This window comes from Aricia agestis, chromosome 6, assembly GCF_905147365.1.
Source record: "Aricia agestis chromosome 6, ilAriAges1.1, whole genome shotgun sequence".
NCBI lineage: Eukaryota > Metazoa > Arthropoda > Insecta > Lepidoptera > Lycaenidae > Aricia > Aricia agestis.
Genome location: NC_056411.1, coordinates 13,474,254 through 13,487,089, shown reverse-complemented (window position 1 = coordinate 13,487,089; position 12,836 = coordinate 13,474,254).

The following is a 12,836-nucleotide window of genomic DNA, read 5'->3' as shown; positions in this document are numbered from 1 at the left end:
ATCTCAAGAACCATTTTAGGTAGACTTCTGAAATTTTTACAGATTGTGTACATCTGTTGCCGCTATAACAACAAATACTACAAACAAAACAAATTTAATATTTAAGGGGGCCAAGGGCTCTCATACAACAAACTTAATTTTTTTGCAATTTTTTTGCTCGATATCAATAATGGCAATAGGTAGGCACTTGAAATGTTCACAAAATGCTCAGTTGTATTTACACTTTAATAATTAATAATAAAATTCCCATACAAAAAACGCACTTATACCTATTTTTGCTCTATAATGGTACGGAACCCTTCGTGCGCGAGTCCAACTTGCACTTGGCCGATTTTCTATAGATATATTATACTAGTAATAATAATAGTATGTATTTTAAAAAGATAAAACCGACTTCAAAATTACGTACAATTTGGAATTAAAATTGCCTTATCTCAAAAACTACTGAACCGATTTTGATGAAACTTGTAGTGTTCCCTAAGTTGAACAATACCTAGTACAACAAAATTAAATCGGACTTGTAGTTCCGGAGATATGCGAACCCAATTTAAAAATATACATACATACGAGTACATACATGCATACATACAATTTACAATATACATACATACATATTATATACATACATACATACACTTTTGAAATTTGACATACACTGAAATAGACTATAATCACTAACATAAAATACAAAAACTGGGCGGTTCTGGAATTATAACATACCTACATACGCGTCGAATTGATAACTTCCTTTTTTTGAAGTCGGTTAAAAAGAGAAATGGTTTGTTTGTTTGAATCAAATAAACAAAAAACAAGATACAAATAAAAATCGGCCAAGTGCGAGTTGGACTCGCACACAAAGGGTTCCGGGTAAGTACCACTACAGAGCAAAAAAAGGCTAAAAATTGTGGTTTTTGTATGGGAGCCCCCATTAATTATTTATTTAATTTATTTAAATGTGATTATTAATTATTAAAGTACAAATACAACTGAGTATTTTGTGAACATTTTAAGTGTCTTTGTGTAGCCATTATTGATATCGAGCAAAAAATAGCAAAAAAATCACGTTTGTTGTATGGGAGCCCTGTTTTTATTGTTCTGTGGGAGCCCCCCTTATATTTAATTTATTTTGTTTTTAACATTTTTGTTATAGCGGCAACGGATATACACGATCTGTAAAAAATTCAGAAGTCTAGCTATGGCGGTTCTTGAGTTACAGCCTGGAGACAGACAGACGGACAGACATCGAAGCCTTAGCATAACTTTAGTTTTTTTTTATTATAGGATCCCGTTTTTACCATTTGGGTACGGAACCCTAAAAACATCGTCTGTAGAGAAACATTATTTAAAGTGCAAAAACTATGTTTTGTAGAGTAATAAAACGAAATAAATGCTACATAATATAAAAAATATGATTTGAACAAAAAATGTAATTACACAATAAGTATCTATTTCTCGCCAATAAAAATTTAATTACTCACCTATTCGTGGTAGGTGTCTTAATAATTTTTTGATCAAAGTGAAGTCTTAACCTTCTGAGGTAAAAGAAGATTCGTAACACGGCTTTTATAACTAAACGTGGACCTAAGTTAATTATCAAATACTTAGTTGATAATGGTCGATGTGAAAGTCATTATAAAGGTATTATTAATATAGTAATGTGACTTGTTACTAATTAAAATAGTTGCATAATAATTAATTATTTTTAAACGATTTACTTTGTAGTGTGGTTAGTAGTACTACATTGGACGGGATTGAAATAATTGTCCACCAGACCAGAAGAGATACGTAAAATGTTTAGGAGATAACCGTACTAAGTTAATAAATTTTACGGCAAAATATAGCTGACACTTACCGTAGAAAGTTAATAAAATAGCCTAATTTAATTATTTATTAATAAAAAATTAAATAAGCCATATACGCACTTAACACTGACTAGATTGTATTAAAAATGTCTCAAAAACAAAACCGCGCAAAAGTTGCGCGGTCCAGACTGAAGACTAGACAGTACACAGCCTAGTATTGGAGTATTTCCTCAACAGCGGACATATTAGTCAGTGCAAAATTAACCCTAAAATAAACCTCCTCACACACTGTCCACTGACACCTTATGTTGCGGAAAAACATGACGCAAGCGCAAACAAATTACCTAAGTACCTATACATTATACAATAATCAATATGTTGCTCTCATTTACTATCAGAGAAGTGGATTCCTAGGCAGATGTATAAGTAATTTGGTCGCGTTAAGTCAAACCCATCCGACCGATCGTTAACATTGAATAGGGATGATGACAAGGTCAACGATTAGAGAATTTTGTTAATATAAAAATAAATAAATCGCGGTAAAAAATAAGTGTTCCCAAAATTTCAGCTCGATAGCATTTGTTTTTTTTTTTTTTGTTATGCGCCTTCAAAGTTGGATATTCAAGTCGAATTTTTTTTCAATTAAATTTCTTATTATTTGTATACAATTCGATAACTTATGCAATTAAAAGCAACTTTTGTTATGAAACTACTTTCATAAACGCAATATTTAATATACCTGTCGAACAAAGTTGTCTCCCGATGCGTACAAACTACGAAAGACTGACGTCATACTTTCGTAGCGCTTTGTATGGAGCGTTTCGGGCAGGTCTTTTTATGAGATATTTGAATTGTCATATCTTGGTGAATTTTTAAGCTATCAGAGTCATTCTTTCGACGATGTTTCTATATTTTAAGTGTCTTTCATTTACCGATAAGAAAAAAAAATACTCATCATGCCTAGCCGACCAAATGAGGAAGCTGTCCTTCAACTGCCTAGGAATCAATTTCCTCGATGGTACATTCAAGCATTATCAGAAATTCAATTAAATAAGGGCTTTAAAAAACCCCCGCCAAACAACTTTAAAAAGTAATTAAATAACTAATATTTACTGACTTTATAAGTTTAAATAATTCCTAAGTGTAAAGTGATATTTTAATCCATAATAATTGTTGTCACGGTGTGTCGGAGGACCGCCAACAGCGACTTGCCGTTTTATTATAGTATAACGATATGCACCATAGAAGACTACGTTCCTTTGAAGGCCAACTGTGAACTGTTAAAAGTCGTACTTAGTTATCGTCATGAGAAGACATATTCCTTCTACTACACACTTAAATTCATCAAACAGTCGTTTTTGTTGTTTTATAGAGATACTTTGAGTCCCGGCGGCTCCGGGCGGTAAATGAATTTTGGCGTAACGGAGAGACAGACAGACAGACAGACAGACAGACAGACAGACGGACGGACGGACGGACGGACGGACGGACGGACGGACGGACGGACGGACGGACGGACGGATTTATAACATCCCTCATTTTGTCGGGAATTAAAAATCGGCCAAGTGCGAGTTGGACTCGCCCATGAAGGGTTCCGCAGCAGCAGTAAGGTTTACTTTTATGAAATTATAAGGTTTTTTTATTTTTTTTTATATTTCAGTTCATTTAATTAATGAAAGTTAAATTAAGATTTACCATTTATGACGTACAAAAAAAAACTACTAGCTAGATCTCGTTCAAACCAATTTTCGTTGGTAGTTTTTATAGTAATGTACATCAACATCATATATTTTTTTATACTTATCATGCCCTTACTTTAGAAGTTAGAGGGGGGGGACACACATTTTACCACTTTGGAAGAGTCTCTCGCGCAAACTGCTCAGATTAGAAAAAAATGATATAAACTTATATGATTTTTGAAGACCTATCCATGATAGATACCCCACACGCATAGGTTAAATGAAAAAAAAATTGTGTTTCAGTTGTAACCCCTAAAATCCATACTAATATTATAAATGCGAAAGTATCTCTGTCTGTCTGTCTGTCTGTCTCGCTTTCACGCCAAAACTACTGAACCGATTGCAACGAAATTTTGTACACAGTTATTCTAGAGCCTGAGAAAGGACATAGGCTACTTTTTTACTGGAAAAAAGCGTTGTAAGGGGGTGAAAATGCGTAAATTTGTTCAAATTAAGTTAGTTCCAAAAATTCATAATAGATGGCGCCGTGCGTCTTCTACATTGCGCTGACGCTTGCTCAAAAGTCTTTCTATAAGAGGTGGTATCATCTTACATTCAAGTTTCGATTTTTTTCGATTGTTATGTCTATTCTACGTTATTAAATAACTCAGTACTTTATCTGTGCAGTGAGTAGTGACGTAACCTTAAACCTATTAATGATAAATAGTTTATGGGTAAAGTTGTGTAATTGGGGGGCTAATTATGCTTTAAATTTTGGCATAAAATATAAAGTTTAATATAAAAAAATGAAATACTTATTGTGTGCACACTGCACAGCTGTATTGATTTAATGGGTACCAGGGTTTTCTTATAAAAGCTTTTGACACCAATTTTGTTGACATCGCGCGCTATAAACTGAAGTCCACGCGGACGAAGTCGCGGGCAACAGCTAGTATTTAATATTTTTTCCATATTTTTTGTATCAAAATCTTAATGCGGTTCACAGACTACCTTACCAAGTTTCAATAGTATAGCTCTTATAGTTTCGGAGAAAAGTGGCTGTGACATACGGACGGACAGACAGACAGACATGACGAATCTATAAGGGTTCCGTCTTTTGCCATTTGGCTACGGAACTCTAAGCCCGGCCGCACATTATCCGAAATTTCTGATCAGAAACAGTTGAACGTCCGCGCTGTCTCTTACATTTTGTACTGAACCGAGTGAGCTCGTACTCGCCGGAAGGATATTTCGGATAGTGTGCGGGGTGGCGGTCCGGCGAAATTCAACTGTTTCTGATCAGGATTCGGACAATGTGCGGCCGGGCTAAAAATGCCATTTTAGCACACCTTACTAATTGCGCCTCTACACAATGGCCCAGTGTAGTGGACCATCACGATGGCCTAGCGTGTGGAGGACGTAGTCGGGTCGGATGGCTGATGCCGCCAGCGATGGTCGTGGGATGGCGGCGGTGTCAGTTTTTCGGCCGCACATCAAAGGGAATAACCCAGCAATGATGATACGTAACTAGTAACTACACGTGGCCCATACCACAGTCTATGTCCTACAGCTGCGGTCGAGTGGGGACATCGTATGACAATTTACGAATTTCATTCAAAATGACAAGTACGTATAGTCTCTTAATGAATTAAGTTAAGTAAGTATAATATTATTTTAAAGGAGATAGTTTTTATGGATATATGGATGTTTGTTACTCTTTTTACTCAAAAACTACTGAACGGATTTTAACGAAACTTTACAATAATCTATATATATATAAAACTCAAAGGTAACTGACTGACATGGTGATCTATCAACGCACAGCCCAAACTACTGGATCGATCGATGGCATGCAGGTAGATGATATGATGTAGGCACCCGCTAAGAAAGGATTTTGATCAATTCTACCTCCAAGGGGTTAAAATAGGGGATGAAAGTTTTAACGCGAGCGAAGCCACGGGCAAAAGCTCGTATAGCATATTCATAATAATGACACATAGGCTACAATTTTACCCGACTCTCAAAATGAAGGAGGTGTTATGTCAGTTTTTTATGTTTAACGATTACTCCGCCGTTTGTGAACCGATTTTCAAATATTTTCTTTTGGTGTAAGTATAGGTTATCATACTAATTTGGTGGTTGGTTGGTAATCGAGGGAACTCCTCAAAATTTATATGGAAACATGTGGGGACGTCGATTTCGTTTGAAGTATTCTAAGCATAATATGCTAACAACCAGTAAGATTTTACACCGAGGTGTAGGTACACCTCGATGTAAAATCTTACTTGTTAGCATCTGTCATAATCTTAGCATCTCCCGAACCATGGTATACCATGGTTCAGGAGATGCTAAGAGAACTCCTAACTCTTTAAATATACAAGAGAGAGAGAGAGAGTTTCGGTGTTGTTTTAAGAACATATTATGCTATTATTACATTCATCATTATCATCATCGTTACTACTATAAACCATTATTTTAATTTTAGTCTCGAAATAATTATTCGTAGAGGTCCAGGGAAGGTTCATATTAGGAGGGAAGTGATACGAAGTTCACCGGGTCATCTGGTGAAATTATAAATTATTGAAAAATGCACGTTTTGCATTGCCGCAATGGCTAATGCTTACACGTCCATCTTGAAAGACGCCTCTATTATACGAGTACACTGGACTTATACCCTTTGAAATGACTGCTGTTTTTTGTGCCTATTTGAAGCGGAATCAGCGCCCCCAATGCATTGGAAAAGAACTAAATCTGACGTAACCAAAACCAATAACAACACTCGTCATCACTAGTATTAGTTCCAAGTACTCTCACTACTGCTATCAGCGCCAATATGGTGACTTTCAAACGTCATTTTTACGTCAGATTTAGTTCTCTTCCACAGCATAGGGGGCGCTGATTCCGCTTCAAATGTAACTTTTCATTGCTCCTCTACACGCCGGCCCATCATGTAGAGGAGCAATAAAAAGTTATAGTCTGTCAAAAAAGTAAAGAAATTAATTATATTAAGAAATTTAAAAAAACCCCCCGCCAAACAACTTGTGATATGCGTGGAGGCCAAAGGAAGATCTTCCGACCGAGCGAGGTGGTATGCTCGGTCAGGCCGAAGCCCACGTGATACATCTCAGCTGTCATATATAACCTGACGCGCTCAGAAAACTTCGATAGCGCGATGCAGGAATGTTAGGCGAATTGTGGGTACCGCCACAAACTTTAAAAAGTAATGAAATAAGTACAGTAAATCGGCGTAACGTAGTCCCCTGATTCCTCCTTCAAAATAGAGTCTATCTAATTTTATTTATTTTTTATTATTTTCAGGAAGAGCCTTCCCCCCCTCCCCCACCGCCGGCTCTTGTCCCGCCCTCGGAGACTTTTAGTATATATTCATCTGGACACCTTTAGGAACAACTGTACCAACTTTAAAAACTACACGAATTATTCGGTCTGAATTCCTTAATTTTCCCAGGCTAAACATACACAACAACGCACACAAAAAAAAGATGAGTCAATGATACAATTCTCTGGCTCTGGCGTGTGCGTTGATACGCGACGCGCATGCGCAGTGAAATTCCTCATAACTTCCTCTTAAATTTTGAGGAAGCGATAGCGGAAGAGGATTTTTTATTTTTATTTATGACGATGCGGTAACGGTTGAGGAACCCAAAATATTGCGGAACTTCCTCATTATGAGGAAGCGGAAGAGGAATCCTCAGCAACTCTAATATGAACCCAAAGTGGAGGTTTCATGTTTGGACTCATATTGACGGCCTCATCCAAAAGGACATTCCTAGATGGTATTCATTGGGATATAATATTATGATCCTGTTCTATCAACAGAAACGAATGCACTATAACCAATACAAGTTTAAAAAGAATGAAATAAAATTAAATTAAGAAATTTAAAAAAACCCCCGCCAAACTACTTTAGAAAGTAATGAAGTAATATATTTTACTGACTTTAAGTTTAAATAATTCCTAAGTGTAAAGTGAGTGATAAAGTGAAGTCCATAATTGTTGTCAAGGTGTGTCGGGGGACCGCTAATGTAGATAGTTTAAGGGTCAGTTCACAGCGAACCAAATCGAGACAATCAGTGACATTACGATACAAAATGCAAAAGACACTGTTGGCGGTCCCCGACACACCGTGACAACAATTATGGACTAAAATATCACTTTACACTTAGGAATTATTTAAACTTAAAGTCAGTAAAATATATTACTTATCTGTCTCTAGGTACAGTTAATCAAGGTAACGTATTCCCGTGATTCCTCCTTCAAAGTTGATCCTATCTAAATTTATTCTTTTTAAATATCTTCAGGAAGAAGTCTATACCACTACGTTTTTAAAAGCTTTTATTTAACTTGCTCTGTATGTATGTAAGTATGTATGTTACGGTGGAATTTTGGAACTCAATTTTGAAGTAGATATATTTAACCGATTGAGCTGAAATTTTGCATACGCGTTTAGTTTGGATGACCATGCACGATTTGGTATGTGACATCACTCTAAATCCAATATGGCCGACCATCCAAGATGGCGAAATAATTATTGTTCTATGCAGTCCTAAAATATGGATATTAAATGGGAGGGCTTTTTGAGAGTAATTCAAAAACGAATGTAATGTCATTCTACATCTAATATGGCGGCTCATCCAAGATAAGGGAATAGTTATTTTAATGCACTTCTGCAATATGGGTATCAAATGAAAGGGCTCATCGTGACGTGACGTTACGTGTCGTGTCATATCGTGACTTTACGTGACGTCACGTGACGTGACGTGAAATGACGTGACGACAGCCGGGTTTCATAAAATACTCGGTTGAATCCGGTCACTTTTGTTAAATGAAAATTTACTTTTTATTCATGCAGAAATCTAGCCAGAGATAACTAAAAACAAAAAATAAATTATAAACAAAAAACTTTTTGAAAGAAAGCTTTTATTTAAATAGTCTAAAAAGAAGAAAATAAATTTCTCCTTAAAAATCCTCCTCCTCAATATATTGTACAATTTGCATGATAATAAAAGCTTGTCGCGAGATTTATTAATCTATCAGTAAGTACTTGATAAATTTATAAAAAAATACATAATATTAATTACTCAGTTAAATTGGTACTACATAATATGTACCTAGTTTATTTACAAATCGCGCGACAAGCTTTTATTATCATGCAAATTGTACAATATATTGAGGAGGAGGATTTTTAAGGAGAAATTTATTTTCTTCTTTTTAGACTATTTAAATAAAAGCTTTTTTTCAAAAAGTTTTTTGTTTATAATTATTTTATCGTCAACATCTTTCAAATTTATTTTATGGCCGGTCGATTGGTGGGTTACGGGGCATTCATTTTTTGCAATTTTTAAGGGTCATATTTTTTTAAATTAGTAAATTTAGAAAAAATCTAACGTAGCTTTAACAGATCATAGTATTGTATAAAAATCATTTGTCTAAACGCATTGTCCAGGGAGTAAATTGGGGAATAGGTTTGAATGGAAAACAGTGCGAGCGTACCCTTTTATCTTTCTGTATTTCCTCTCTATTTCTCTATACTATACTCTGTATTTCCTAAAGTAATGATCGTACAGTAAAAATGTTTGGACGTAATTTATAGTAAATTTAATGTAGAAGTCACTAAAGAGATATTTTAAATAATTTTCGAGTCACAAGCGAAAACCTTGAAAAAGAGATCTTTCCCCCCTCCCCTTACCCCACCTTGCTCTTGCCCCACCTTCGGAACTTTTAGTATATTCATCTGGACACCTTTAGGAAAAACTGTACCAACTCTTAAAACTACACGAATTATTCGGTCTGATCGACGATTTTGAAATTAATTTTCTTAGACTAGTTACTGAGCTCCTCCTTAATTGCTGGACCGATTTTGATGATTCTTTATTGTGTGTGTTTTGAGAATGGTTTAGATTCATAGTTTGGTCCACTGGAAAATGCCCTTTTAATTAATTTTTGTGTAATGTACCTATGTACCTAGTTATGTACAGACAGGACAAAGACTTTTGGGTTGGGTCCGCTAGTATTTATAATTTCCTATCATCCTCTTCCTCATCCGATTCCTCTTCCGCTTCCTCATCCGCATCCTCTTCCTCAAAAAATATCCTCTTCCTCATCCGCATCCTCTAAATTTGCGCGTGAAAATTCCTCTTCCTCCTCCTCTTCCTCAAAATCACTTCCTCAACAACCCTAGTTCATATGGAGCTCGGCTCCTATATAATCCAGGGTATGCTGCAGCAGCAGCATGCAAAAATTTATTGGTTATCTACGTCTTACTAGTTGTCGCAATTAAAATGAGCCCAAACACGAAACCATTGCTCCTATCCTATCGATTACTAGGTGATGCTGCAGCACCAGGTTAACTTTCCATTAATGTGTAAATATTCATAAATGCGTGACATTTCTGAACTAGAATGCAATAAAGCCCACCAAACGACTGCAAGTTGCTAATCGGCCCTTTACGAACCAGATGAACCGCGATTTTTCAGCACGGAGCAGGCTGATGATGATGAACTATAGCTAAGAACACTCTCAATTAAGCTTTCAAACAAAGATTGATTTGAAAGGGATGACACTACGATGTTGCCACTTTTTAATTTCTTCACTTTTTGACAGACTATATATTTAGTCATGGCATTACATCAAGAAATAATAAAAAAACAACGATTAAAAACTCCATGGATCATTTTTAGAAAGAGAGAGAATTTTTCCCAAAAACGTGTAGGCAGTCGCGACTCGCGTCGCTCATGTACCTAGTAGATAAGTATAGGCCTCTTGGATAATTATCTCTAGTGGCGCGGCGTGTGGCAGATTCAGGCAACACGTGGATGTCAGAGTGCGATCAGCTGTAAAATACGGTTTACTAGTTAAAAATTAAAACACGTTGAAAACGTTAAAAAGTGCTCTGAAAAGGAAAATATGGGCAGTACGAGGTACTGTTGAAAAGTAACTCCGTCAAAAAACATGCTCCACACTACTTGTCAAAAAAGTGTACCTTAGGTACACATTTCAATACATTTACAATATTTAGGTGACCTTGAGCGGTACTAGGCTGACGTTACATGACAGATCAAAAGGAACCAAATTTAAAACTGTAATAGTATGGGAGTTACGATTCCTTAGTTTTTATTATTCGTAGGTTTGAACAAAGACTTTGAAGACTTTGCTCACACATTTGAACACTTGTATGTTTTACCTGCCAGACATGTTTCACAGACATTTTCACTTCACAGTTGTTGCAAGAACGACAAACAAGATGGACGACGGATTGGTGGACGCGATATACACAATATATTATTTGAGTGCTTTAAAAAAATTTAAGAAAACTTCCGAGAAGAAGGCGTGAGCAACAGCAGCAACTTGTAGCAACTCTACAAATTCAAGGACACATTTGTCCATTTCGAAAATTAAAAAATTCAGTCCATTTCTAACATTGATTTCGAAAATCTGGGACGTGTTTACGCGCATAGACACAGACAACCGTTCTGCTCATCATGCTTTGCAGTTCGACCACTTGTATAATGGAGGTCAGTGCGTTCGACGTTTAAAAATAGAACTGCCTCTTTTATGTAAATGACATTTCGTATCTTTTGTTTCACTTATCTGTCAAATTTGTCAATGTTTGCAATTTTGAATTTGAAAATTGTTCGGAAGAGATTTAAGACTACTAGAGATCGCCCAATGGTCGAAATTCGACATTAGTTTCAACCATATTAGGACTACTACCTATATTTTGAAAAAAAATTGACTTTATCATATTTTTTCAATTCTTGTTTTTGGGACTCAGCTGATCTTAGACTGGCCGTGTAAGCATTGTCTAGTATCTAAGATTCAATAAAAAAAAACTATAATTTATTTTCAATTAGTCACCTTGTAGTATCCCTAAGTAGTCTGTGGTCACCTTGTTGTCAACAGACTTCAACCATAAATAAAAAAGAATAATTCGTATGTATAGGCTTGTCACTCAAAAATCTGTCATTTTTCCTAGTGTGTGTGTTGTAGTTAGTGTAATGTTTAATTTGTTCAAAAAATTTATGATAAAAGCTTATGCTTTTATCATAAATTTTTTGAAATTATTTGAAATTATTGAAATTATTTTCAAAATAATATTAGCTCGATGCACTCCTTCACCATATAAACTAAAACTTGCAAAATTTTATTCACCCATTTTTCGTCAAAAGGGATACAAAGTTTTTGGCTCACGTATAAGCCCGTCAAAAAAGTCACGACATTAATAGAGTCGCCACTAGTTTCCGGTGTGGCCTCTTATGGCCACACTATATCCAGTCACTATAAAAGATTTTGATACTTTAAATTAAATACAGTTTAAGAAACACGTTGTAAATATTATAATTTATATATATTATGTAGTTAAGAAAATTTTAAATAATTATGATGTAGTTATATTGTGTGTTTAATTTACGACATTACAAGAAACAATCTAATCTATGTAAAGTACCTATTATAATCTTTGTATAAGTATGTAATAGTCTGTCTCTGTCAAGAAAGTGAAGAAATTAAAAAGTGGCAACATCGTAGTGTCATCCCTTTCAAATCAATCTAAGAAATAATCGGTCAAGTGCGAGTTGGACTTGCGCACGAAGGGTTCCGTACCGTTAGAGCAAAAATCAGCCAAAATTGTGTTTTTGTATGAGAGCCCACCTTAAATTTTTATTTTATTTAAATATTATTAATAATTATTAAATAACACATATAATTATGGCCTTTGTGAAAATTTCAAGTGCCTACTTGTTGTCATCATTGTTACCGAGCAAAAACTGTTTGAAAAATTATGTTTGTTGTATCGGAGCCCCCCTTAAATATTTAATTTATTTTGTTTTTAGAATTTGTTGTTATAGCGGCAACAGGAATACATAGTCTGTGAAACTTTCAACTCTCTAGCTATTACCGTTCTTGAGTTACAGCCTGGAGACAGACGGACAGACGGACAGAAATCGAAGTCTCAGTAATAAGGTTCCGTTTTTACCCTTTGGGTACGGAACCCTAAAAAGAAATGACACTACGATGTTGTCACTTTTTAATTGCTTCACTTTCTTGACGGACTATATAAAAAATGCAATAACTCGATTAAACGGTTGAACTGATGTGGCTAAATTATTCTTTAAAATATATTTCTGGAAGTCCAGGGAAGGTTTATAAGTGACACGAAGTTCACCGGGACATCTAGTCACCAGTGCTACATATTACTATGAATTTATAACACCTGTTATTTAAGTACCCTCTCCCTGAGAGCTGCAGAGCTACTTTGATGACCAGTGAGAGCTAAGAGAAGCTCACTCCTTTTTATTATGGAACTACTTATTTAAGAAAATACAAAAAATAAATAAGT